This window comes from Callorhinus ursinus, unplaced genomic scaffold (assembly GCF_003265705.2).
Source record: "Callorhinus ursinus isolate GAN/ISIS: 27379988/994484 unplaced genomic scaffold, GSC_fseal_2.0 scaffold51, whole genome shotgun sequence".
Lineage (NCBI taxonomy): Eukaryota > Metazoa > Chordata > Mammalia > Carnivora > Otariidae > Callorhinus > Callorhinus ursinus.
Window position 1 is genome coordinate 7,973,466 of NW_027397113.1, and position 27,872 is coordinate 8,001,337.

The window sequence follows — 27,872 nt, forward strand, 5'->3', positions numbered from 1 at the left end:
GTGGTTATTTGGATGTATTCTGAGTCTCATTTTATAATTGAAAACTGAACAAACTGAAATAGAAGAGAGAATCACTGAATGCTCAGTTACTCAACCAAGCCCTTTCTGGAAAAGGCAAGATTTTTTTCTCTAAAATAATTCACACCTGATTAATCTATTAGAATTTGTGAAAATTTGTGGACGACTTGAAGAGTGACCCTGTAATAATCCTTGTCCTTGTTAGAACACAACACACCCACCAGCACTGGAGTGCAAAGACCAGAATCAACCCAAGGAAACCAGCAGCCGAGCCGGGGCAGTTTCAGTGTCCACCCCAAAGGCAGGTGAGAGAAGGTGGTGGTGACTAAAAGAACGGTCTTGGTAGTGACCCTTTCCATCTGGAGATCGGGCGACAGGAGCGTCCGCATGGGACCAGGCCTTCCCGGGTGCAGAAGTCCCTCCCTCTCCAGGGCCTAGAAATTCAAGTCTTTCTTCCCCTTCAGCTTTTTTTTTTTTTTTTTGAAAAGCCTGCAGAGAACGCATTTGCTACAGAAGAATTCTCAAGGCTTTTTTTTGTACAGAGGGCTACTGTGGACCATTTACGTGGTTGGTGTAAATGACTTCTAGGACAGTGTCTATTAAATTCAGAGTTCAGGGCGGCGCGGAGGCCAGAGATTTAGGATTAAAGGGTTAGTATCCACATCTCGTTGAAGATCAACCAGGGTTTAAGGAAAAGTATTTTTGATCCTATAAAGGAAATGCTTTCTGAGGCCTCCCTGAGGAGAGACACCCGTGTGAAGGGCAAGAGAGAGGAAGTAACTGGAGAGTGAAAGTTCTGGATCATAGGGCACTAAGTGGGGGGCTGTTGGCTCAGTCCAGGCCATAGCCATGATTTGGGCCTGCATAACAATTAAACTGTTTTTTGGGGGTAGCTGTACACATTTAAAACTCAGATTTCACAGAAAATAGGGAATGTATGGCCTTTCCTGAAATGTGGAAAATCTTTGTGGAGCCCGTCAGCTGGAGCAGAGTGACAGCCCTGTCACTGGGGAATCGGAACTCATCAGCTCCCCTCACCTCGCCCCCTCCTTTGTCCCAGGAACCCTCCTCCCCCACCCCAGCACCACGTGGGATCCCTCCAGGGGTTCTGTGCGTCCCCTTCACTCACCCCTTCTCTCCCCAGCACCCTACCTCTACCTTGGCATCTCCTCCCAACTAATACATCTGTGCACCCCTCCCCTGTTTAAAGAAACCCTCCCTCAACCCCTCTCCCTCTGGTTATCTATGGGGTTGTCCCTGAGGGGCCAACCTGCTAGAAAGGGTGCTTCTTCCTCGCCTCCCACTCACCCTGGTGCCCCACCCATTGCCCCTGGGCTCCCCACCCGCCCCCCCAAAGCTGTTCTTGCTAATCCTTACTCTGCCCAGCCCAGTCTCTGGGTGCTTGGTGCTGTGCGCCCTCCTGGAAGCCCTCTCAGCCCTCTGCTGAGTGACATCACTTATCTTGATGTCTGTATGGTTAGGGTGGCTTTCCCCTCCCTTCCCAGACCCTTCATGGGCTCTTCTCTCCCCAAAAGTTCACAAATGGCAGAATTTCCCATGGACCTGTCCTGGGGTCTTTATTTTTCTGACACTAGGCTCTCTCGGGGTCACCTCTAGGGGACTGCTGATTTCAGCCTGCTTTTCCGAGCTCCAGGCCTGACATCTTTGATTTTCATTCCTGACTGCAATCACCTCCTCACGGGTCTGCCCATCATAGATCTTTCCCTCCGCAGGTGGAGGGAGCTTTAGAGGCCAGTCTAAAATAAAAATCAAATCAGTGTGCTCCCCTGCTTCACATTCTGCCGTGGCTCGTCTTGGCTTTCAGGGTGCGGTTCACATCCTTGGCTCAGCACAGGAGGCCGCCATGACCCGCCTGCCATTTCAGCCCCCACAGCTTCCTGTGTGCACCTTTCCCTCCCAGCGTCCTGATGTCGGCCCCTGGAGCTGTGTATTCACAGTGCTCTTCCACGTGCCTTCTTCTCCCTGGTTTTCTTCCTTCCTTCCTTCTTTTCTTCCTTCCTTCTTTCTTTCTTTCAAGATTTTGTTTGTTTGTTTGTTTATTTATTTATTTATTTAGAGACAGCAAAACCAAAAACGGGGGAAGGGGCAGAAGGAGAGGGAAGCAGACTCCCCGCTGAGCAGGGAGCCCAGTCACGATCTTGATCTATCAACAGATGGACAGATCGCAGGCTCGATCCCAGGACCCTGACGTCATGACCTGAGCCGAAGGCAGACACTTAACTGCTTAACCGGCTGAGCCACCCAGGTGCCCTGCTCCCAGTTTTTCTGAGCATTTGAATCAGCACCCCCAGGCCCACCTGAGCCTCCAAGTCTGGGCTCAGTGTCCCTTTTCTGTGCTGTCCTGGCGTGCCCGGGCATCCCTGTGTCAGCTCCCATAGGACTGGGCTTCCACTAGACTTCACGTCCAGTGGAGACTGGGAGGGTTCCGGGAACACTGTGTCAGGCACATAAAACAGATGATGGCAAGAGCTTCTGGCTGGCTTCCTAGTGCTCACACATGGCTGGATAGTCTTCTCTTGCCCTTCTGGGAGCGGCTTCTAGCTTGTCGCAGTGCTTGCCTTCCCAGCGCAACACGTCTTGCTGCACAATGTACTTCATTGGCCTTTATTTAAGTGTCTTGAGATTGAAAGGTGTGTGGGATTTGACCCCCTTCCTCAAACGGCCTGTTATGCTCTGATGCATAATATCTCTTTAGTCAATGAGCATTTACTGAGAGCGAGCCCTGAAGGAGGCAGAATTAAAGCTGCTGAGCATAGGGATTCAGATAAAATCTGTGCAGCTGAGAGGAACTTGCTGTGGTTTCATGTGCCTTGGTTCAAACTAGAGGTGAGTGATTACAGTCATCCTTGTTGGAGACTCATCGACAGACCGTGTCGTAGGCTTTCCCCTGACCCTGATGCTTCCTCGGAAACCAGCTTCCATGGTCCACACTTGCATGGACTTTGAGGCTGAGTTTCGTGTCAACATGACCTCCCCGGGACGCCAGAAATGAACCTTTCCTGCCCCTGCCACGAGCCTCCAGCTATCTCTAAATCAATTTCTCAGAAGGATTCTGCCATTTCCCTTGATTGTTAGAGACACGTTTGAACAGCACACAACTCGCATTTCTCATGGTAGCACGGCGGTCAGCTGATGTCCTAGAGAGTCATCCCGGTAAATAACCAGATGGGGAGGTTTGATCGGAGAACCATCGCTGCACTTTGAGATAAGACTGTGAGGTTTGGACCAGCGGGACTCTCGAATCAAGACATCGACCTGGTCACACGGTGTCCTAAATGCTCAAGGGGGTTTGGAAGGGTGGAATCCGGGGAAGTTGACCACGGGACTGTGGGTCACACTGCCAGCCGCTGGGAGCTGTGTAGCCGAGAGGGTGAGAGCCCTGCTCCGGGGCTGCCCTGCCTGAGGTCGAATCCTGTTTCTGCCTCTCTGACCTTGGGAGGTTTCCAGTGTCCTCATTTGTGAACCGGGGATGATGCGGGGGCAGGGGCGGGGGGACATCCCTTACATGGTCGGTGGCTGTGAGGATTGAGTCAGTTAGTCCCTGTAGGCTGCTTAGACACACAGGAAGTGCTCAGTGTGAGCTGTTTCCGGTGTGGCCACTCACCATGGGTGCTTGCTCTTGGTCACCAAAATGTCCTCAGGTCTCCCCCATTGCACGCCACATCGTGCCTGTTCCTGCTGTTTCAGTCTTCTTTGCTCACTTTGCTTCTCTGAGCCTCTTATTCCAGTCCTGTGCTCTTTCTTTTTTTTCTTTTTTAAGATTTTATTTATTTCAGAGAGAGAGAGAGAGAGAGAGAGAGAGCGAGCGTGCGCGGAGAGCGGGGGAGGGGCAGAGGAAGAGGTGGCGGGGGGGGGGGGAGAGAGAGAGAAGTCCAAGCAGGCTCCATGCTCAGCGAGGAGCCCGATGCGAGGCTCGATCTCGTGACCCTGAGATCACGACCTGAGCCAGAATCAAGAGTTGGACGCTTAATCGACTGAGCCTCCCAGGCGCCCCGGTCCTGTCCTCCTTCACACTGTTTCTGCCTGGGACAGGCTCCTGTTTGGCCCCCGCCCCTCCTGCGACGCTCTCCATCTCCCTATTTTGCAGCCACTTGGTGGAATGGACGTGAATAGTCCTGTGCCCACAGCTAACCATGGGACAACTTTAGGATCATTTTTCATTTGCATTTGATTTTGTACGTCTCTATAAGACAGATGGTGATCTCAAAGGTTAGTCCACTGGTAAGGGCTTTGCATGGAGGCTTTGCCCTTGCCAGTGGACTAACCTTTGAGATCACCATCTATCTTTTTAAAAATCATAAGATATACATAATGTAGAGCTTTCCATTTTAACGGTTTCAGGTATACAGTTGGGTGGCATTAAGTACACCCACACTGGTGTGCAGCCGTCCCTACCTTCTACCTCCAGAACATCTTCACCCTCTACCTCCAGAACATCTTCATCTTCCCCAACAGAAACTCTGTCCCCATTAAACACTAACTTCCCCTTCTCTCCTCCCTCCAGTCCCTGGCAACCCCCATTTCATTTTCTGCCTCTATGGATTTAACTACTTGAGGTCCCTCATATCAGCGGAACCATACAAGATTTGTCCTTTTGGGTCTGACTTAATTTCACCGAGCATGAGGTCTGCAAGGTTCGTGTGTGCCGTAGCAGGCTGAATCAGACTCCATTCGATATGCATGCCAAATTTTGTTAATCCACTCATCTGCTGATGGACATTTGGGTTGTTTCCACATTTTGGCTATTGTGAGTGAGGCTGCTCCGAACATGGGTGGTGTTCACGCAGCTGCACGAGTACCTGCTTTTAATTCTTGTGCGTATATACCCAGTAGTGGGACAGGGGGATCATATGGCTCATCTCTTATGCAAGGCTGACTTTACCAATCAAGAACAGAGCTTGAACACTTGGTGGGAAAATTCTCTCTTCCCCTCCCTTCTTCCCCACCCCCACCCAGTACCTCCCACAGACCTTATTTCCATAAACATTAGCACCACCCTCAGGTTCTTCGGACTGAAACTTTGACGTCATTCTGGACTCCTCTAATTCTTTTACAGCCCATATGTAGATGATTACCAATTCCCATCAGCTCCGTCTTCCAGATCCGCAATCTAGTCTCTTCTCTGCATCTCCGTCCTTACTACCTTGATCATGGCCGCCATGTCTCTCATCTGGAGGATGGCAACTGTTTCCAAACTGCTCTCCCTGTTTCTGCCCTGGGTACTCTCTGGTCTCCTAGCACAGCAACAGGTTTGATCCTTTTTTTCTTTTAATGTTTTATTTATTTATTCATGAGAGTCAGAGAGAGAGAGAGAGAGAGAGAGAGGCAGAGGCAGAGGGAGAAGCAGGCTTCCTGCTGAGCAGGGAGCCCGATGCGGGACTTGATCCCAGGACCCTGGGGTCATGACCTGAGCCGAAGGCAGACACTTAACCATCTGAGCCACCCAGGCGCCCCAGGTTTGATCCTTTCAAAGCATTCGTCAAATCATGTCCTTCCTCGCTCACGACCTTCCCTTGCTCCCTCTCTCACTCGAGGGAGATCTCAAATGCTGGCAAAGGTCTGTTGGCCCTCAGTGCTCTGACCCCATCTCTCCTCCTGATCTGAGCTCCGGCCACAAGGGTCTCCTTGCTCTTTCACCTCAGGGCTTCTGCGTTGGCTGTGAACTATGCCTGGAATGTTCTTTCCTTGACAAACTCTTTGCCCTCCAGTGAGAGGCCCTCTCTGAGACCTTACCTAAAGTAACAAGCCCTCCGTCCCCGGACCTCAGGCACTGCCTGTGCTTTTTACCCTTTTACTTACCGCTCTCTGACATATATTAATTCCCTGATTCCTTCACTTCCTTCTTCTTCACTAGAAGCTTCATGTTGTCGGGGGCTTTGTTTGGTTTCCTGTCATATCCTCCAAGCCTAGCACATAGTAGGTGCTCAGTTCGTATCTGTTGAATGAATGGGTGGTGCGTTGAGGTCCCCACCTTATTGGCCCACTGATGTTCCTATGTCTCCGACAGCTGTGCAGAGGTGTCCAGCTCCCGCCGCCGTCCTTCTGGCCGAGGACAGCTTCAAAACGGAGGGAAACGGGCTGATCTGTACTTGCTGCTCCCTTTAGCCTTAAGTGGTTCTTAGAAATGTCCCTGATTCAGGCAAGGATTTTTTCCTAAGAGAAACAGCCCTTCAAGGACATGTCCCGTATGTGAGATTCCTCACACTGGGCTCTGCGGGTGTCTTCTCAGGGGTTCAAGGATTCAGCACAATCCAAAATTTTGTTTTCACATTTTAGTGACAATCTAAGGGAAAAAAAAGAAGAATGGAAACATATTTTTGGTTTTTTTGATGACTGCCTTACAGCCAAGGATAAGTAGTTTGTGGGTGGCGTTTGTCTTTGTGTGCACACAGCATTCTTGGTACCCAGTGATCACCGGAAGCAATGGCCTCTCACTCTTAATTATTGAAATGGGGGTCATTGCAAATCTATGATAATTTTTTTTTCGTATCAAACGTGTCTGAATAAGAAATATTCAGACTACACAGCCATTAACTGTGAACTAGAGCGAAGGCTTCCAGGCTCCAGGTGGCAGATTTACATGGGTCAGAGTCAGCCAGAGACAAATGGGCTAAAACAGAGGCAAGAACAAACATTGGCCTTACGGTCAGGATCAACCTCTATCTTGGAATGAACTGTGTGGCCCTGGGTTTGTCAATCCACCTTTCTGGGTCTCAGTTCTTCATCTATAAAATGAAATAGAGAATCTCCAAGTTCTCTTCTAGCTCAGACATTCGATTTTGGGGGGGTATGTTGAGCAGAAATGTCCATTTGAACACCAAGAGAAATGCTTTATTGGTACCACGCCCGGGGCACTGGCAATGAGGATTAAGGTGTCCCTTCAAGGTTGCTTTCTCCAAATGGCCTTTTCTGAGGACTTTACCTAAAATCACACCCCATTCCTGTCCCATTTAACCTGCTTGGCTTTTCTTCATAAACTTTTCCTATGCTTTTGAGAAAATCTTATTTTATTTTGGTTATTTCTTATTATCTGTCTTTTCCTGCGAAAGGTCAACTCTATAAGGTGAAGTCATTTTAAGACTGTGCCCCAGTGCCTTGGAATAGAGCCTATCATTTTGTAGACACCAGTCAACATTTGCTGAATAGCCTAATGATTTGAGCACCTCCTTTGGTTTGGGTTCTGTGCCAAGTGCTTTACACTGTAATCAATACGTGCATAAAATAAGCATGATTGTTAGCTTTACACAACAGCCGAGAAAGCTGAGGCCTCACAGCTTTGCCTGTAAGTGTCTGCGTTGGGACTTAAACCCAGTGTCTGCGATGGGACTTAAACCCTGCGTTGGGACTTAAACCCAGCCCTCCTGTCTTTATGTTCCATATCCATCCTTAGCTCTGGCACCTCTCAGCCTAGAGAGCTCAGGTACCAAATGCGTCAAGGCACAGGTGAGGCTCTGTTTTTTCTCCCCTCTTTCTAATACTGCTCTGTTCACAGGGAAAGGGAAAATCAAACTCTCATCTATTGAAGAGACTATACTTTCCCCATTGTATATTCCTGGCTCCTTTGTTGTAAGTTGATTATCCTTAAATGCATGGGTTTGTTTCTGGGCTCTCTATTTTGTTCCCTTGATCTATTTGTCTATCGTTACGCCAATATCCTACTGTTCTGATTACAGGGGCTTTGTAATATACCTTGAAATCAGGAAGTGAAATCATCATTGTTCATCTTTCTCAAGATTGCTTCGGTTGTTTTGTGGCTCTATACAAATGTTAGGATTGCTTTTTCTGTTTCACTGAAAAATGCCATTGGAATTTTGATAGAGATTGCATTGAATCTGTAGATTGCTTGGGGCAAAAATTAAACTCTTAGAGTCCTCCCTGACTGCCTTTGCTTGCTCTGACTGTACAGAAAGCACTGTGCTGGGGCGCCTGGGTGGCTCAGTCCGTCGAGCGTCCGACTCTTGATTGTGGCTCAGGTCATGATCTCGGGGTCATGAGAACCAGCCCTCCAGTCGGGCTCTGCACTCAGCTGGGAGTCTGCTTGTCCCTCTCCCTCTGCTCCTCCTTCACCAGCCCCCCTCTGAAACAAACAAACAAACAAACAAACAAATAAATAAAATAAAAAAAAGAAAACACTGTGCAGAATTTCAGAACTGGGTGCTTTGTTAGCTCTCCTCTGGTTCTACCAATGTCTTCATTTTAAAGCTGAAGAAAGGGAGTCCTGCAAAAGTGGAGTGTTGCAGGACTTCCATATTGTCTTGAACTACGAACTGGCTAATTCATTAGCCTTCAGCAGTCTGGGCAGTAAACCAGAAGGCCCTGGGAGGGAGTGCTGGGAGCCTGCACGGCGCCAGGGACCCACCCCACCTGATGCTGTCGCCATCTAGTGGCCCCCTAGGATCTCCCCTAACCTGGGTGCTGTTCAGCTTCAGGAGGAGCCGATGCTTGGCTGAGGTCCCTTCTTCTGATCAGACCACCCTCCTGGCAGTTCTTCACGTGAAAACCACGTCTTTGAAAATGTCATCTTTTTGGTGTTCAGATACACCAGGAGGATGAGTTTCAGGATCATTGTGTGTGTGTGTGTGTGTGTGTGTGTGTATGTGCATGCGTGCGTGGGGGGACGGGGGGCATTCTCCTGTCTTTATGTTCCTGACAGTTGTCTTCATTTTTTTCCTCCTAGGCCTCTTAGGGGTTAAATGCTATCAGGAAGAAGCAGGGAAATTTCTCCTGCTTATTCTGCACATTAGGAATGAAGAATATTTTATGTTCATGAATAAGCTATTGCTTTTTATGTTCTGATTACAGATAAAATGTTCTTGTTCCTCTTTGTTACACATGAAATTGCAGCGAACGGTACAAGATCAACTATGAATGATGTGCTCGAGTGATGTGGTCTCTACTATTTCAGGGGTAGAAATTCAGGGGAAAAGAGTATTGGAGATGATCAGAATGGTCAGGTAATAATAAAACTAAAAATAAAATAAGAACTAACTTTTAGCAGGCACTTTCTAGGTGTCAGGCATGATGCAAATGCTTTATGTGATGTAACTCATTAATCCTCATGAAAACCCTATGAAGCAAGAGCGTTATATCCCTGTTTTACAGTGGAGGACTCTGAGGCACAGAAAGATTGAGGGATAGAGAGCTGGCAAGGGCCAAGCCAGAGTCTGAATCCAGACTGGCTAGCTCCAGAGTCCTTTCTCTAGAATGCTACACCTGATGGTCTTGATGAAACTTCGTGAAGGAGGCGAGCTTTGAGCCTTGAACAATGAGAGGTCCTACAGCCTGGGGACAACCTGAGGGGTGGCCCAGGGATGGAGTAGGCATGGCAGGCCCCAACAGGGAAGGTGAGACTGATCTCACCCTGTAGAGGGCATGTACTGAAGAACAGTGGGAAGGATGGTGGGGCAGTAGGGTGGGGACAGATTGTGAAAGGTCTTAACATGTAGGCCGAGGGTTTGGTCTTGGTCTGGAAGAGCACTGCCTTTGAAGCGTGTTGCAGGGTGGCTTTCTAGAAGCAGAGGTTTGGGGGCAGTGGCAGGTCTGAGGGTAGGCGGTATGGAGGCAGGAATGAAGCTCTGAGGGTCTAGCTTAGGATGATGCAAGAGGAATGGAAGCAAAGGATCGCAGTGTGAGAGAATTCACAGACGGGAACAGCAGGTTGGAAACGAACTGGCTTTGAGATTGTGCGTCTGGTGAGAGGCACAATGTTGACTCCATCGTGCTTTACTCACTCAAACTGCTATCACAGAGAATTAAACATATAGGACATCGTCAGGTGATTTGTCTTAATCTCGCACCTGTTTGGGTAGCCTACTAAGACAGATTTTTTTTTTTTCCCTATTGATTATTTTATCAGTCAGGATTTGATCAGAGCAGTAGAACGTCCGTGAGCTACAGAGAGAAGAGGGGCTTTGTCACAGGGGTCCGAGCTTCCACGCTGGTGGGAGGTCAGCCTCCAGTCTGTGTAAGGTGCTGTCCTGTGTCTCATCGGGGCTGGCTCAGGGAGGGACGGTGGGTGTGAAGGAGGGGAGGAGGAGGGACAGCCTGGAACCATGCCTGGCCCTCACGGCTTGCATTCTCCATGACAACCTGGAAGGGTGACCTGAGGGGCAAGCTGGGGCCCTCATCGCAGAGCGGCATTCACCTGGCCCAGGAGCTGGATTTGCTGCAGGCCCAGCGGCTGCCCCACGCCAGCAAGGTGGGCCAGCAGGGCAGCGACGGTGTGCGTGGGGTGCGTCTGCCCTGCGCCACCTTCAGAGCAGAACAAAATGGCCGCGCTTCACCTGTGCCTTCCAAACCTTCCGAATGCCCACGCATTTCTCTCGTGGCCCATGCTGACCCAGGTCCCTAGAGGGAAGGGAATCCTGGGAAATGTGGCTACAGGGACCCAGCACGAAACCACATGATTGGCCACATTCATAGAAGATTCACTTTCCTTTAACTCTTCTGTTCTCCTCAGATGGGTGGCAAGAGGCTTTCAGAAGCTGCGTCTTCTGCCTTCGCCCGCCAGGGCCGCTGTCACAAGGTGCCATAGACCAGGTGGCTTAAGCAACAGAATTTTATTTTCTCACAGTGCTGGAGGCCGGAAGCCCAAGGTCAAGGTCTTGGCCGTTTTGGTGTCTTGAGGCTTATGGATGATGTCTCCACATGGTCTTCCTTCTGTAACTGCCTGTGTCCTTATGTCCTCTTGTGATTCGTCCTCCTGGACTCGGGCCCCTCTGATGACCTTACTTTACCTCAGTCACTTCTTGAAGGATCTGTCTTTAAATACAGTCCCATTCTGAGGTGCTGGAAGTTAGGATTTCTCCATATGAATTCTCTGAGGACAGGGTTCGGCCTTTAACGCTTTCTTTCTCATCCTAGTTACCTCATGGTGAAGGATCAGCCCTGCACCTCTCATGGAAGGCGGCCTCTGGGCTTTTTTGGGAAAGTCGAGGACGTTATTTACTGAGGTCTGCTTTTCTGTGCATGGCTGTCCTTGCCCAGGCAAGGAGCATTCCTCTGCCCCACACATTCCGACTTGGTCAGATCCGAAAGCGGCAAATCCAGGGGGGATTGATTGATTGATTGATTGATTCTTTTTATTGCATGCAGAATTCCTTGCATAGCAGAGAGCTCAAGAAGGAAGGCCCGGTTTGGGGACAGAGGTCAGGCCTTCAGGGTTCAGGGCCTTTCGGAAAGGGTCAGGCCCTCCTCTGTTAATCCCAAGTTTGCTTGATTAGACTCTGAATTGATGTACCTAGAATGAACTCGAACACAACCCAGAATGCAATTTAACCCTTGAGCTTTGTTTTCTCCTGTCCCTAAAATATCAGTTGCCGGGGGGACTCAGAAAGGGGAAGAGGTAAGCATAGCAAGGATGAGGGTTCTGTGGCTCTCACTGTCCAGGACAGCTGGCCACTGGGTCCTGCCTGCCCCCCCCCCCAGCGGTCATGGGCAGGGAGCCGAGGGCTGCCCTGCCTGGCAGGAAGCAGGGACCGCGCACACACGGGGGAGGCTTCCCCGAGTCCTGCCTCCTGCCCTCCTGCTAGAAATGGGGAGAGCGGGATGTGATGCCCTTCTACAAATCTGGAGCCAGAAGGGCACCTGGCATCTTACCACTGTTTCCTCTGGTCCCCAGCTCCCTGGCCCTGGACAAAGTTACCATCACCTTTTATTGAAGTGAAAAACAGTTGCGATACGAATATTCCCTAAAGCCACTTTAGAATACTTTCAAGCATAGTTTCACAGCGAAATAGGGAAAATGACAAGATTGCACAAAGGGCTGGATCACCCACTGGGAGAGCCGGTTCTAGAAGGGGAACTTTAATTTCATGCTATGGGCTTCACGCGCAGAGGAACAAGGGAGTGGGAGGCGTTGGGGCGGAGGGACGGAGGCCTGCTGCTTGTCCAGGATGTCCCCCTGTGCACAGTGACAGGCTGTTAGGGAGACATCTCAGGAAAAGGGGGCGTGAGCAGTCTGGCAACCTGCCCACCCTCCTCGTACAGGAGACAAAAATGTTGGCCTGACAAACCCATCGAGGCGATTTCCTAGTGCATTTACCACTTTACCAGACCCCAAACTACCCAAGGAAATGGATCTCTTTTAAAAAAACAAAGCCACTTGAAAATCTGTCCAACTATCTTATTACAGTAAGTGCTGAAGTAGGCGTCCTTTCTCATCTTAATTCTCGACCTTAGTGAAACTCTTGCATTCCAAGGCCTGGCGGGTCTTATTTTATTTTATTTTATTTTTTAAAGATTTTTATTTATGTATTTGACGCGGAGAGAGACACAGCGAGAGAGGGAACACAAGCAGGGGGAGTGGCAGAGGGAGAAGCAGGCTTCCCGCTGAGCAGGGAGCCCGACGTGGGACTCCATCCCAGGACCCTGGGATCACTACCCGAGCCGAAGGCAGACGCTTAACGACCGAGCCACCCAGGCGCCCCTGGCAGGTCTTATTTTAAAGTGATTTTGTTGGGCGCACACTCTCCTCCTTTCTAAACACGCCTCGGGGTGGTCAATTTGGGAAAGACAAAGGAGAAGGAAAAAGGAAAAGAAGAGAACCTTTCCCACCAACATTCTCCTGGGGTCTAGAAAGGGGTTAACGTGGCCCCGTGAGAGCTGGGGGCTACCTGCAGGGGCTGTTGGGGGGGGGGGCACTGGCAGGGATGGGGCGGGGTCCAGTTTGGGTTTGAAGAGGTCGCAGGGCCAAGAACCCCCCCTCCCCGCCCCCCGCCGTCCCCGCCCCCCAGCCCCAGCTGTAGCTGGGAGAATGGGATGTGTGTGCTGACCAGGCCTGCCTGGCTGAGGCTGTAGGAGGCAAGAGGCCATCCCAAGAAACCACAGGGAACAGTGTGAGGAGATAAGGAGGCCAAGTGCTTTGTGCTCTTAAGATAACACTGTCTCCTGTAGACGGGAGTTCCTCGGAGCCCAGCCACTGAGATTGCAGGCTGCTTCGCACCAGGGCGGCTGATTTCTGAGGGGCCCGGAGGCCTCTGACCAGGCTTCCCTTTGTTCTCGGTACACATCCCCCAGCCCTCACCAGCCGGCCTTGCAGCCCTTTTCACACGTACCAGAGGCCTCTGGGCCTTGGGTCCTGTAATTCCTCTGGCCAGCAGCGCCCCGGCCACCCCCTAGGCCCATTATTCCTCAGGGTCTGATACAGCTCTCACCCCTCAGGAAAGCCTTGAGGGATCGTGTCTGAGATCTGGGTTAGAACCCCAGCCCCTAGGAAGTCAGCAACCTCCTCACATGTTTACAAGTGGCCTTGGGCTGGTTCTGGCTGGCAGCTCTTGGAAGGTGCGAGAGTGGGAGAAGGGAGACCCCTGCTGTCTCCCCTGTGTGGCTTCCAGATCAGGAAGGCCTGGCTCAGCAGGCCCGGGACTGGAGGGGCGGCAGCTCCTGGTTCTCACATGGAGGGTGCATAGAACCCTCTGGAGGGAGCTGGTTAAAACTTCCCAAGATGCTGATGGCATCCTAGCATTTTTTTTTTTTTGAAGACTTTATTTATTTATTTGTCAGAGAGAGAGGGAGGGAGAGAGCACAAGCAGGGGGAGAGGTAGAGGGAGAGGGAGAAACAGGCTTCCCGCTGAGCAGGGACTCCGATTCGGGATTTGATCCTAGGACCCCGGGATCATGACCTGAGCTGAAGGCAGACGCTTGAACCGACTGAGCCACCCAGGCGTCCCGTAGCATTTTTTTTTTTTATTGTGGTAAAATACACATAATCGAAACTTGACCATTTTAATCATTTTTTAAGTGCACAGCCTGGTTGTATGAAGGACATTCACACTGTTGCGCAACCATCACCACCAGCCGTCCCCGGAACTTTTTCATCTTTCCAAACAGAAACTCTGTCCCCGTGAAGCCCTCACTCCCAGCTCCCCCTCCCCCAGCCCCTGGCAGCTACCCTTCCATTTCTGTCTCTGTGGATTGACTGCTACAGGGACCGCCGATAAGTGGGATCACACGGTGTGTGTCCTCTTGTGTCTGGCTTCTTTCTCTGTCACAGCATGTTAAACAGGGGCCCCTGGGAATCCTCGTGTAGGGGTCTGGATCACGCTGAGAAATGCTGGTAGCCCCAGGGAGGGGGGAAGAGGAGAAGCATCCTGGCACAGGCTCTGAGGGCCGAGTTGACAGGGAGGGTGAAGGCAGGAGGGAGTCAGGCAATGTGACCGGAGGGGCGGACAGGGGGAGGTGAGGGTGGTGGTGACAGAGGGGCCCTGGGGTGGGCAGCGGCTGGCTTCTGGTGAGTATTGCTTAGGGCAGGGTGTTGACCAAGGCCTGGGAGCTCAGGGCAGAGGGACAGTGGAGGGAGAGGTGTGTGGACCAGTCCGTTCCGGGAGCGTCCTTGAGCTGTGGGTCACAGCCAGAGTGAGGTGCTGACAAGGGGAGATCAGAGCCGGGAAGGAGCTGGGGTGCGGTGGGGTGTGTGAGGGCCACAGAAGGCGAGATAAACCAGAGGGAGAGGGGCCACATGGGTCAACCCAGTTGGGGGCGCCCATGAGAAGCAGGGGCCAGATCCCACCCTAGGCCTAGAGGCAAATGGTGGGAAGTCCAAGGAGGCGAGTAGGGTCGAAAGATGTGGGAAAGTGGGCCTGTGGGCACAGGAGAGAGATCTGATATGGAGCCAACCCTTTGCCTCAGTCGGGAGATTGCTCAATACTTCCTCATGAGGAGGTGCCAGTTTATGGGCGGTGTGACCCTGAGGGTCCAGGACGTGGGAGTGGCACAAAGGGCAGCCCCTAACCCAGCTCAGGTCTTGATCTCAGGATCGTTGAGTTTGAGCCTGGCGTTGGGCTCAGGGAGGAGTCTGCTTGTGCCTCTCCCTCCCTCTCTGCCCCTCCCTCCACAGCTCTCTCACGCGTGCTCTCTCTCTCTCAAATAAGTAAAATCTTTAAAAAATAAATAAATAAAAATAAAAATTGGTAAAAAATGTTTAAGAGAAAAAACTTAACAAAACAAACAAACAAAAAGGATATAGCGAGAAAGTGGCTCTTGGCAAACCAGGTTGAGGACTCTCACCAGAAACCCCCATGCTCTGGACCTCTGAGGACAGACTTCCAGCTTCCAGAACCGTGGGATACATTTCTGTAGTTTAAGCCACCCATCTCGAGTATTTTTCTCCTAGCAGCCCAAGCTATGGCGCACAGAACAGCCCCCCGCAACAAGAAATTATCCAGCACAAAATGTTTCAGGTGTTGCTGTAGAGAACCTCTGCACCAGGGCTGCCTGAACTATTTGTAGTCGGCAAGCTCTCCCCCAAGGAGTGCCGGCCTTCCCGTGTGGCCCGTAGGATGCCTCTATCCTCATCCCTGGGGCTGCAGGAGGCTGGAGGCTCTTGCCCAACAAAAGTTCCTCCCGGATCCTTCTCCTGTACTGGTGTAAATAAAATCAGAACGTCTCTGACCCCAGGTGGAGGAAGCATCTGTGATGAACAGCAGGGAGGGCTCGCCCTGGCAGGATCGCAATAGGCCCAGCACCTTGTATGGTCTATTTCTTCTACAGAAATGCACCAGCTGGGGGGCGCCTGGGTGGCTCAGCTGGTTAAGCGACTGCCTTGGGCTCAGGTCATGATCCTGGAGTCCCGGGGTCGAGTCCCGCATCGGGCTCCCCGCTCAGCAGGGAGTCTGCTTCTCCCTGTGACTCTCTTCCCTCTCATGCTCTCTATCTCTTATTCTCTCTCTCTCAAATAAAAAAATAAAATCTTAAAAAAAAAAAAAAAAAGAAAAGAAATGCACCAGCTGGGTGAGCATGGGATTCTTGTGAATAAAGACATGAGAGAGAAGGTTGGTGGGAGGTGATGATCTGATGTCAGCAGTCATTCACAAAACTTGACCTTGCCCACCTGGGGTGACCACCCATCAGACCCTTTAATCAAACACTCAGGTCTCGTTCTGCGGCTGCGTGACGAAGCATTGGGACGGACGATTAGCTGAGTTTTGAACCTCTTAACTTGTGTGGTTTTGGTGGCTAGGAACTGGAGTTCTAGCCTGTAGTTCTAGTTCTACAGGAGTTCTCTAAATTCTATGAGTTTTTTTCACGTAATTTTTGGTTCGTGATCGAGCACTCATACATGGATGAACTGTGCTTCCTGTTTTCCCCGTGTTTTCCACTTTGTGGACTCAGGCCATCTCTCACGTCACCTTCTCTGTGCCCGACATCTCTCCCTCTCGGGGAGTTACCTGTTCCTTTATCTGTACCCTATACGGCGCCTTAAACCCCCCTTAACCAAGCTTTTATTATAGTCTGGTTATGTGAACATAATTCCAATATAATTAATATAACTGATACAATTATTTCCCAGTGGAAGATTCTGGAGGGTAGGGACCATGTGTTGTTTACTCATCTTTGAGCCCTTGGCACTGGAGCTGTGTCTGACCCAAGATCAGCCTTCAGGAAGTGTTTGCTGAGCTGACTGAACTTCAAAAGAATGAACTGTATGCAACAACCTCATGGGGAAAATGGCAAACGTGGGCTATCGATCATATCGATTACATCGTCTCAGTCTCTCCTTGGCTTAGCAGGGTGTGCTGGGAGCTGCCTGAGAGAGTGACCTTCTCTCTTTTTCAAACCGGTTACAGCTTCTAGCATGCTTTCCTGAGTGTCAAAAGGCTTGAGTATTTCAAGATGCATTTTTGGAATGCTAATGGAGCCATGGTGGAGACTAGAAACATCAAGAAGCTTGGGTGTTCCTAGCATGTGTATGCTCTCAGAGATCACTGCAAAAGTTTGAATTGTAGATTATGCATTTTCTTTTAAGGAAATGTAATGATATTACTTTGAAGGCTATGTTTTAAATGTATTGAACTAGGCTGTGAGGAAGGACGTAGGCTCTGTATAACTACCAAGTAAACCAGGTCATTTAAAAGGGAACCCTGGGGACCATGACGAGTATGCAAATGATTCAGGGTTAACATATTGCTTGTAAACAGTTTATTGTCTCACATAGTTAAAATGCTTCCTTATCTTCATTTTACTGTTACTGTGCTTAGTAGCCTCTGTTTACATGATCACAAACTCTCAATCGGGGGCATGTTTGAATCATTCATTGATCTAACAAGTATGTATCGAATGCCCATTATGTTCCAGGTCCCTTAGATAGCAATGAACAGACCAAATCCTTGCCCTCTTGGAACATTCTAGTGAGGCAAGACGTGATGATGGTTGGCAGAGGGGAGGAAATATCTAGAACGTAGAGCTGACAGAAACTGCTGATGGATTGGATATGTGGGGGCAGTGGTGAGAGAGGGATCAAGGACGACTCCTACATTTTTGGCCTGAACAACTGGCAGAATGCCCCTGCCCTTTACCAAGTTGGGGGAAACAGGGAGAAAAGAATCTGGGAAAGAAAACCCAAAAGTTCCGTTAGGGGCATGTTATGTTTGAGACCGCCAGGGGGACGTCGAGGACACAGATGTGCGTACAGAGTTCTGGGGGTTCAGGGGAGCAGTCCAGGCTGGAGATACAAACTGGGGGTCGTACTGGTTTCTCAGGGTGGCTTAAAACAACAGAAATTTATTGTCTCTTGGTCTGGAGGCTGCAAGTCCAGAATGAAGGTGTTGTCAGGGCCATGTGCCCTCTGAAGGTTCTAGGGAAGACTAATAAGACTCTTTCCTTGTTTCTTCCCGGCTTCTGGTGGCTGCTGGCTTCTGGTGGCTGCTGGCTTCTGGTGGCTGCTGGCTTACGGGTGTACCCTCCATTTCTGCCTCTTCACACACATGGCCGTCTTCCTTCTGTACACGTCTGCATCTCTTTGTCTAAATTTCCCTCTTATAAGGACCCCAATCTTTGGGTTAGGGCCCACCCTAAACCAGGAGAGTGCGGGATCTAGAGCATTGCCTGCTTCACGGGGAGACATGTTACAGAAATTCAGAGTAGGCATTCAGCTACATTTGTAGCCATCTCACCCAAGCTCGTGCTCATTCTTGTAGCTCTTCATTCGTATTCTCTTAGAAGTGTTAGTCTGTAATCAATAGGAAATAAAGATGCAAAAATCTTCGATCCCTCACCACAGGTTGAGTAAGATAGGAACTCAGAATTCACTTTGGATTTGGCAGTATGGGTGGTCTTGACCATGGAGGTTCTGTTAGAGGAAAGAGGAGCCCACCCCCTCCCCCGGCCCCTGGAGTGGAAGCTATGGACCAAGAATGGCAAGTGTGAAAGGATTCAGTGGGCACAGGTAGAGCTGTGCTTGGAAGGGCAGCGAATCGGGTTGGTAGGAGGGGAGGAAAGTGGGGTCAAGGGAGATGTTTCTTATTCTTAGACCATGTCTATATGGTCAGGGGAAAGGGTCAGTGGACAGGAAGAGGCGGTCGAGGCAGAAGAGAGGGTGATGCAGGACTGGACCCTGCGGGCTGGCAAGAGGGGGTGGTACCTAGTGTCCCCCCGGAGGGTGGGCTTCCCGTGGGAAGGCGTGGAGGGAGCACATCTGTGTTTAGAGTGACTTCCCCCCGTTTTAGCCCTGAAAGTCCCACATCCTGGGAAAGCTTTAAAACGGAAAGTTCCATGTCCCAGGGTCACTCCCCTGCGCCCAGTCCCAGGCAAACCAGGACAGGTGGTCACTCTATCAACAGAACTGGCCTGAAGGGAGAGTTGATGCTGGGAGGCCGAGGGCTTGATGGAGGGAAGATGAGGTAGCCTTTGATGGTGGCTTCTATTTTCTGGGTGACAGAAGGGGTGAGGTCATGCACTGAGAGCAGAGTCAGGGAAGGAGGCCAGAGGGGAGAGGAGAAGGTGTGGAATAGCCATCTTGGGAAGGGGGTGAGGTAACTTACTAAGAAATGGAGTAGCATTTCCGGGCAGTGTTGGGTGGTACCTTGAGATCTGTGGTCGTGAACTTGAAGGGATACCAGTCAGAGTGACAGTGGGGATTCTGCAAAAATCCAAAAGGCTAGCATTCCGTCATAAGTGATGTGTTGGAACATAGGACACTTATTGTGTTGTTCTGGGATATGGCGAAAATGGATACATCATTAGAAACACATTCCTGGTCTGTAGGACTTCCAGATAAAAATAGAGCAGAAGCCATCTCTCCTGAGAGTAGATTAACGACAGACACTTTCACTCCGACCTTTGATTTCTTCACTTACAGGCTGTTCACAATGACAGTGCGGACCTGGTCATGTTGTCCACACCCTTTGTATCTCCTCTCCTGAAACACCTCAGTGGCTTGCTCATACCAAATACTTCTTTGCCATTTGCAACTACGATGATTCGCACAAGCAACAATTTAACAATAACGGAAATAAAAAGTCACCGCCCAGCTTGATTCCACGGATCTTCAAGTGAAACGAGTTTAGCTGGATTGCCGATTTTGGCTCATTCTGCCTATTTTCTTGGCAGATTTTATTTATTTATTTTTTATTTATTTGAGAGGGAGAGAGAGATTGAGAGAACAAGTGGGAGGAGGGGCAGAGGGAGAAGCAGACTCCCTGCAGCGCAGGGAGCCCGATGCAGGACTCAATCCCAGGACCCTGGGATCATGACCTGAGCCGAAGGCAGTTGCTTAACCAACTGAGCCATCCAGGTGCCCTCTTGGCAGATTTTAGATGTGTGATCAAAGTAGGTAATTCAAAAAGTAGCAAGGTATCCTTATATTTGGAGTTAGAACACCTGGATTCGAGTTATGCCCCTCCTGGGTTTTGGTCAGGTGACCTTACGAAGCTCACATAACCTGCAGGCCTTAGTTTTGTCATAAAAATGTAGCTAAAACTACCTTTGCCGGCTGCTTTGTAAGCTCTGTAAAGGAAAATGTCGTGTGTCAAACATAGGTTGGCTATGTGCTCTGATGGTTGGCCGTGTGGTTCTGTGATTCTTTGGTAGATTCCAATTCTGTAACTTTAATAATAGGGACAGAGAAAACTGCTGATCCACTGGGCGTGGCAGCTGAGCTCTGGATGACCGTCCGTAATGAGGCGCTGGACTGGGGACCAGGGATGAAGTGAGTGCAGGGCAGGCGTGGAGGGAATGAGCACGGGTGTGGGGTGGGGACTGTGGCAAGAGAAGGAAAATTCTGGACCTAAGAGTGGAGTTCTTCCAGGCACTGGTAAGCCGTAGGGGCTGCCTTAAAATGGGATTATGGAAATAATGTCCTGGGTTCTCTGCTTTAGAATGCAGGGGGAGCGAGGAGGCCCATTTAGAAAGACTTCTATTTAAAAGTTTACTTGTTTGTTACTTAAGGTTTTCGCCTTCAGCTATTCAGGAAATTCTACTCTCTAAGGTGACTCATTCATTCCCTAAGGGTTCCGCATAGCCAGGGCTTTACTGGGTCAACCACAGAAGCATCAATTCCTGGAAGATTGTTTCCATTTTGTCACGGACTATAACTTGGAGGTAATATTTTTGAAAGCTCAGTTATGGAGAACTCAAAATACTTTTTAGAAATTAGCTGTGAAATCCTTAGGTGCTGCTTGACGATCTCCAGATTGGTTACTTTTAGTGTACTCAAAAAGGCAACTTGGAGTCCAATTCTACCACCATAGAGACAGCCCCCTTCGGGGAAATCCACCTTGCCTCCAGTCACTGAGGTGTCCTTTGGTCTTCTGGCCTTGTTCTCAGCCTCTGCCTTAAAATCCCACTATTCTCCTCTCTCTGCTTTCCACAGCTCAGAGCTTGGTCTCCTGCTTCTCTCTTCATAGCCACCAAAGAACTCCCCATCCCTTTAATCTTATTTATTTATTAATTATTATTATTTTAGAGATTTTATTTATTTATTTGAAAGAGAGAGAGAGAGAGTGCGCGCACAAGCAGGGGGAGGGGCAGAGGGAGAGGGAGAAGCAGGCTCCCCGCTGAGCAGGGAGCCCGATGCAGGGCTCTATGCCAGGACCCTGAGATCATGACCTGAGCTGAAGGCAGACGCTTAACTGACTGAGCCACCCAGGTGCCCTTATTATTATTATTTTTTAAATTTTTTATTGTTATGTTAATCACCATATATTACATAATTTGTTTTGGTGTAGTGTTCCATGATTCATTGTTTGTTCATAACACCCAGTGCTCCATGCAGAATGTGCCCTCTTTAATACCCATCACCAGGCTAACTATTATTATTATTTTTTTTAAAGATTTATTTATTTATTTGAGAGAGCGAGAATGAGAGAGAGAGAGTACATGAGAGGGGGGAGGGTCAGAGGGAGAAGCAGACTCCCTGCTGAGCAGGGAGCCTGATGTGGGACTCGATCCCGGGACTCCGGGATCATGACCTGAGCCGAAGGCAGTCACTTAACCAACTGAGCCACCCAGGCGCCCTATTATTTTTTTAAAGTAGACTCTGCCTGTGACGTGGGGCTCGAACTCATGACCCAGAGATCAAGAATTGCATTGCTCCACCAACTGAGCCAACCAGGCACCCCTCACCCCCAACCCCTTTAATCTTTTTTTAAGAAAAGTTATCACAAAAACCAAAGTCTACCAGTTATTTCAAATAACTCAAAACTGTTTCAAGTGAAAAGTGAAAGTCATCCCCACTGCTCTTTCCAGGATAACCCCTATTCTCTTTGGGTAAGCTCCCCAGCTAAAGGCTTTGGCACAGTGTCCATGGGATCTAGTCCTGGCTCCTGGAGCGCTGGTGCCTCCCTTCTGCTGCACGTTGTCATGAGGGTCTCTCATTTCAGATATAGCAAATCTTCGGATTCGTTGGCAGGTCCCACTGTGGACAGGGCTTTTTACCTGCAAGAGACGTTTCCTGTGTATGGCCTTGAGAAATATACTTGACCTCTGTGTCCCTCAGTTTCTTAACTGTAATGGGGGGGGTTAGGATACCATGAGCCTTAAGCGCTCTTTGCTCCAACCCATCCATGTGTCTAACCTCCTCCCCCTCAATTAATATTTCTGGCTTCTTTTTCTGCTGTTGTCTTTTTTTCTTTTTTTCTTTTTTTGCCCACAAGGCTCGTGTCGAGGTGCAGAGATCCGAGAGCTGGAGTCACCTTTTGGTTGGCTCGCTATGTGACCCTGCTAATCGTGTGGCCCTTCTGGGCCTGAGTTTTCTCATATAGGAAATGAGGCAGGACTGTCTGATCTCCAGGAGACTTTCTGGTTCTGACACACCATGATCCTCACAACCTCCTCCTACCCAGGGGTGACTCCTCTGATCTTAAGGGAACACGCTCAGCTCAGGGCAGGTGTTTGTTGCTTTCAGCACAGGGTGGTGATAGTAGGTTTTGGGCAGGGGACAAACTGGGGGAGCTGGACCCTCTTCTAGAGTCCCTGAGTCAGCTTCTCATCGTCTGACTTCATTTTTTCATCTGGAGTGTTGTGAAATCCCAGAACATCACCCACGCCCACTCTTAACGCTGAGTACATTTGAGGCACATTCCAACACCAAGTAAGAGCCATTTGGAGATGACAATCTCATCTGTGAGCTTGGAAGCCCCTGCTCCTTGTCCTTGTGTGTGATTTGAAGGGGGCTAGGATGGCCAGCCATCCCAGCTTGCCCTGGACTGTCCCATGTCCCAGGAACCCCCGGGCCATTTCAGGACAGTTGGGTCCCCTACTGATGTTCCCCATCAGGGCCTGGTCCACTTCTTGAGTGGACTAAGGAGCCGGCAGGGCAGTGAGACTCAGAATCAGCTGGGGTGCTTGATGAATGCAGATTCCTGGGCCCCACTCTGGAGAGCCTGATTCAGTAGATCTGAGCCGGGGACTGGGAAATCGCATTTAACAAGGCCTCCAAGTGAGTCTGGTGCCAGTGGTTCAGGTACTGCACCTTGAGACACACTCGGTACTTGTGGCGATACGGGGAAGAGAACCCGCTCCTGCCCTCACATTGCTTGTACCATAGGCAGGAGAAGCCGGGGGGGGGGTGGCGGGGGGGGGGGCTACTAATCACGCTTACATTGAAATGAACACTGTAACATGAGTAACATGAGGACCGAGAGATTTTATTCCTCCTCTCACCCTCCAAAGTAATTCAATGCTTACAAAGCTCGGCTTTGTTCATTAAGAGAGTTGACTTGGCATTTTTCTGCAGGGGGCCTGCAGGGAGGGTGAGTGAGTTGCAAGAGATGACCATTCCCTGCAGTTTATGTCAGACTCCCCTGTCTTACCACCACCCCTGCTCGGTCTGCTGCATTGTGGGACCCCTCTGGTGGAAGGACAAGGGACCATCTCTAAGACAACGGTAGCTCTGACCTTCTGGCATGGGGAGCAGGGGGCGGGGAAGTAGCCCTGGTCTTATTCTTGGTAGGTAGCTGTCATTTCTGTTGCTTATGCGCTAATCCTTTTTCTAAGGTGAATCAATGAACTTGAGTCCCCAAGGGCACTTAGCTAACAGGAATGATTCGAAGAGGACCCAAGACGGCTTGTGAAGCGCGAGCTTATTGATGGTTCCAGTGGGTTGCTCAGTGCCCGCTGCCAAAGAACAAAGTGGCAGAGGCATCCCTCAGAGGGGAGAGGAACGAAGTCACGGCTCCACAGGTCTTCAGATGAGGAACGCGAGGTTCATGGGCTCCTGGGAAGACCTGCCACCACTGGGGTTCCAGGAAGGCGCTATGGGGCCATGCACCACCACTGGCCATGTTGGCCCTACCCATCCAGCTGGTCTGAGAGCTGGGCTTGCGGGGGCTGACTTAGTTCAGGCTGCTATAACAGGATACCGTAGACTGGGTGGCTTATTAATGATAGAAACGTATTTCTCGTAGCTCTGGAAGTCTGAGGTCAGGTTCTGGTTCTCTTCTGGGTTGCGGCCTGTCAACTTCTCACTGTGTCCTCACGTGGTGGAAGGAGGTGATGGAATTCTCTGAGGTCCCTTATATAAGAGCACTAATACCATCGCAAGGGCCCCACCCTCATAGCTAATCACCTCCTGAAGGCCCCGCCTCCTAACATCATGGTGCTGTGTGTGTGTGTGTGTGTGTGTGTCTGTGCGCGTGTGCGCGTGCGCGCGCGTGTGCACACACGGAGCAGGGGGAGTGGGTAGATTTTCAACAGATGAATTCTGGGGGGGACACACATTCAATCTGTTGCAGGGTCCTTCCAGGGACTGGTGCCCTGGGCCCGCCCGGGCTGTGTTGTGATGGCTTCGAGTTGAATCCTGTCTGAGTTGTTTATCCACTGGCTGTGAGCTTGGATAAGGCATTAACTTCTCTGAACTTCAGTTTTCCCATTTGTAAAATGGGGTAACGTTCCCTGTGTTGTTGAGAAGATTGAATGAGATAAGCATACAAACTGCTTTAGCACAGTGCCTGGTGTAGAATAAAGGTTAGGCTTTATTATTATTAGTGACAGAAAGTGATAGAGGCCTGTAATGAGGTCTGTATTAATTTGCTCAGGCTACCATAGCAAAACACCACAGAACAGTTCCAGAGCCTGGAAGTCCAAGATGAAGGTGTCAGAGGTCTGATTTCTTCTGAGGCCTCTGTTGTTGACTTGCAGACGGCTGTCTTCCCACCTTGTCCTCAAGTGGTCTTTCCGGCATGCATGTGAGTCCTTGTGTCTCTTTGTGGGTGCAAATTTCCTCTTCTTATGGAGACACCAGTCAGACTGGATTAGGACCCACCCTATGGGCTTATTTTAACTTAACCACTTCTTTAAAGACCCTGTCTCCAAATAGAGTTACATTTTGAGCTAATGGGGGTTAGGGGTTCCACATATGGGTTTAGGGACACAATTCAGCCCATAACAAGGGCCGGTCTCCGGACCAGGACCTCTGAGGGTCAGACAGAAAAGGCCCCCTCTAGGGAGCCAGACACGAGAGTGGGGTGCAACCTTGTGTGGGGGCCACGCTGTGGTTGCCCAGGCAGCCCATCCCACTGGACCATGCTGCCAACTGCAGCGAGTCTAGAATTATGGTCAATGCCTGGGTTTGCCTGGGCCCCAGCCTGGCATGTGTGGTTGAGATCAGCTCCACGGGTGGAGTGGGGAGGTGAGTGTGTGGGATACGGAAGGAGGAGCAGATGGTAGCTCTAGAAGAAACATGAAGATCACATCCATGGGAATTAGGGAGACAAAACAAAGGCAAGGTTGGGGACCTCTGGGCTCCCAGCCCAGTTCCTTAGGGTTCACAAAACTCTTGATTGCTTTCAGTGGGTCAGGAAACCCTTTTAAGAAAGACAATGTGATAGGTGCTCCAGTGGAGGTTGTTGGCCATTTAGGGCCTTCTCATGGATCCAGTCCATGCATTTCTTTAGGAAGTGCAAATCTGGGCTTCGGCAAACAACCAGGTGGCTGGGGTGTAGGTCCTCAAATTCTTGGAGCCTTTTAAGGACAAGCCTAGAGCCCAGCACGGGGGCAAGTGTGCCAGTCCACTAACTTTCAACCCAAGGATGAGCTCATGGAGGGCGCCTGGGTGGCTCAGTTGATTGGGCAACTGCCTTCGACTCAGGTCGTGATCCTGGAGTCCTGGGATCGAGTCCCGCATCGGGGGGGGGGTCCCTGCTCAGCAGGGAGTCTGCTTCTCCCTCTGACCCTCTTCCCTCTTGTGCTCTCTATCTCTCATTCTCTCTCTCTCAAATAAATAAAATCTTAAAAAAAAAAAAAGGATGAGCTCATGGAGGTCACTTGTCCAGCCCCCTCCTCTTCTCCCGCTCCCACTCTTCTCTTCCACAAGGGTCCTCTTGAGCTACTTTGTGGACTTTCCCAACATCCTGGCAAATCTGTCCCTGCCTGGGTTCCTGGACTGAGCATCTCTTTACCTGCCATTTGGCTTTGATTTTGGCTGAAGGCGGGGTCCTGAGGATGGCATCCTGGTGGCTTGTTGCTGGAGTGAGGGTGGGCAGTTCCCGCTGCCACCACGAACATTCTAGCTCCCTCACCTTGATCTTAAGGCTGTCTTGGTTTCAGCCTCTTATTCACGTCAATTATTTAAATGGTTTGGAATTTGATAGTCTCTCTGTTCATAGTCATTCTGAGGGTGCTAGAGGTGGAAGATGGCATTCTTTTCAAACCCTTTGGCTGTCTCCAAATTAACTTAGAGTTTCTGACCGTGCACATGGCAGAGGGTATTTAGACACAGTCCTTTTATGGGGAGATGTGTTCCTGGGGCAGAGCCCCTGAATTCAGGCTAGAATTCAAACTATATCTCTTGCTTAAAGGGTCTCCTCAAGCCACCCCTTCCTCTAAGGGAGCTGAAACACTCTGGAGAATTCGCTCAGATCCTATGGGCACTGGGTTGTAAACCTTCTTGGAAGACAATTGTGCAGTGACAAGTGCAAGTCCTGGGTTCAAACTTGGCTCTGCTGTTGACGAGCCGGGTCTCCTGGGGTGTTTCTGAGTCTCTGTTTCCTCATTTCTGAGTCATTGTACCTGACACATATTGAGTACTCAGAAAATCATGGCTGATTTTATTATTTTTTTTAAAAAATTTTTTTATTGGAGAGAGAAAAAGGGGGGGGGGGGGGGCAGGGAGAGGCAGAGGGAGAGGGAGAAGCAGATTCTCTGCTGAGCAGGGAGCCCGACATGGGGCTCGATCCCAGGACCTGGAGATCATGATCTGAGCTGAAGGTAGATGCTTAACCGACTGAGCCACCCAGCGCCCCCCGCCCCCCGATTTTATTCTTATTGCTTTCACTCATTCAACTTCCTCAGCCCAAATGGTGTTGAGTATAGTGGTTTCCCCTGGAATGAGGATAAGGTAGAAGAAATTACCCTGGAGCCACGCTGGTCCTCAGGGAAGCTGATGAGTGACAAGTTGGACAAGAGTGATAACAGCCAGCCCTAAGGCACTGCTCGGTGGAAGAACAACCTGAATTGTGGGAGAAAGCAGAGACAGGTTTAAAATATCTGAAGCACGCCTTCTGGCATGTCAAGATAATGCTGTTTACCCTTCTGGAAATGCAGTGCCTAGCTATGGATAGGGTTTGGAGATGGGATGCCCCTGGGACATCTGACTCTGTTTTGGGGAGCAGATGGGCATAGGTTCCTCATATTATTCTTGCAAAATTTGCAGAAACCCCTCTTACAACTTCACAGGTCCCATTGTGTGAGCCCCGGAAGAGCTCAGACTCAGGGGACAGGGGTTGTGGAAGGCACCTACTGACTTCGATCTCTATCACCCCCCAGCTTGGGAAGTCTTAGATGGAAGTCAGATAAAACCATGGCAGGGACGGCTAGAGCACTAATGAAGCAGTCACTGGGGGACTGCTCTCACAGTGCCTGCCTGCCTTCTCCACCCTCCAAGTAAAAGCAGCTGGTAAGAAACTGCAGGAATCCCACTGACCCCCCCCAACCCACAGTCACGTGGGATCAGAGCCCCCTCCTGCAGACAGTGCAATGGAACAGGCTCTGTGGCTTGGTAGATAGAACCTCAGGGTCCAGAGCAGGGCTGCGTTCAGGTCTAGCTCCCTACTTACAAGCCGTCTTTTTCTTTTTTTTTTTAATTTATTGATTTATTTGAGAGGGAGGGGTGGGGAGGGATAGAGGGAGAGTGAGAGAGAGAATTTCAAGCAGAATCCCTGCTGAGTGCGGGGGAGCTTATACTCCATCCCATGACCCTGAGATCATGACCTGGAGCTGAAATCAAGAGTTGGACACTTGACCTGAGCCACCCGGGCACCCCCGCAAGCTGTTCTGAATTAGCCTCTGCTTCCCCCTTGCTAAAAAGGGGATAATAATAGCCACGCACATCATAGCAGTGTTGTACACATACGATGAGACTATAAATGTGAAATCCTGGGCACGTAGGAAGAAATGTTATCTGTTATTCTGATTGCTCTCTTTGGAGTGGGATTTGTGATCTGCCTGTAGTCTTCTTGGGAATATAGTGCTAATTGTCACAGGCACTGAAGTGCCATCTGTCCTGTGAGATTATTATTATATTTTTTGAGACTAAAGGCTTTTGGGCTTCTGGAGAGCCCCCCCTTTTTTTTAAGGATTTTATTTTTTAAGTTACCTCTACACTCAGTGTGGGTCTTGAA

General features: G+C 50.0%; 1 long non-coding RNA gene across 1 annotated transcript in view; it reads left to right on the top strand.

The window, feature by feature from the left end:
- Nucleotides 1–248: 248 nt before the first annotated feature.
- The window catches only part of LOC112829164 (uncharacterized), a 40,125-nt gene continuing 12,501 nt past the window's right edge, over nucleotides 249–27,872 (top strand). The window contains exon 1 of the long non-coding RNA XR_003209671.2: nucleotides 249–323. This is a non-coding gene — a long non-coding RNA (uncharacterized lncRNA). The remainder of the gene's footprint in view (nucleotides 324–27,872) is intronic.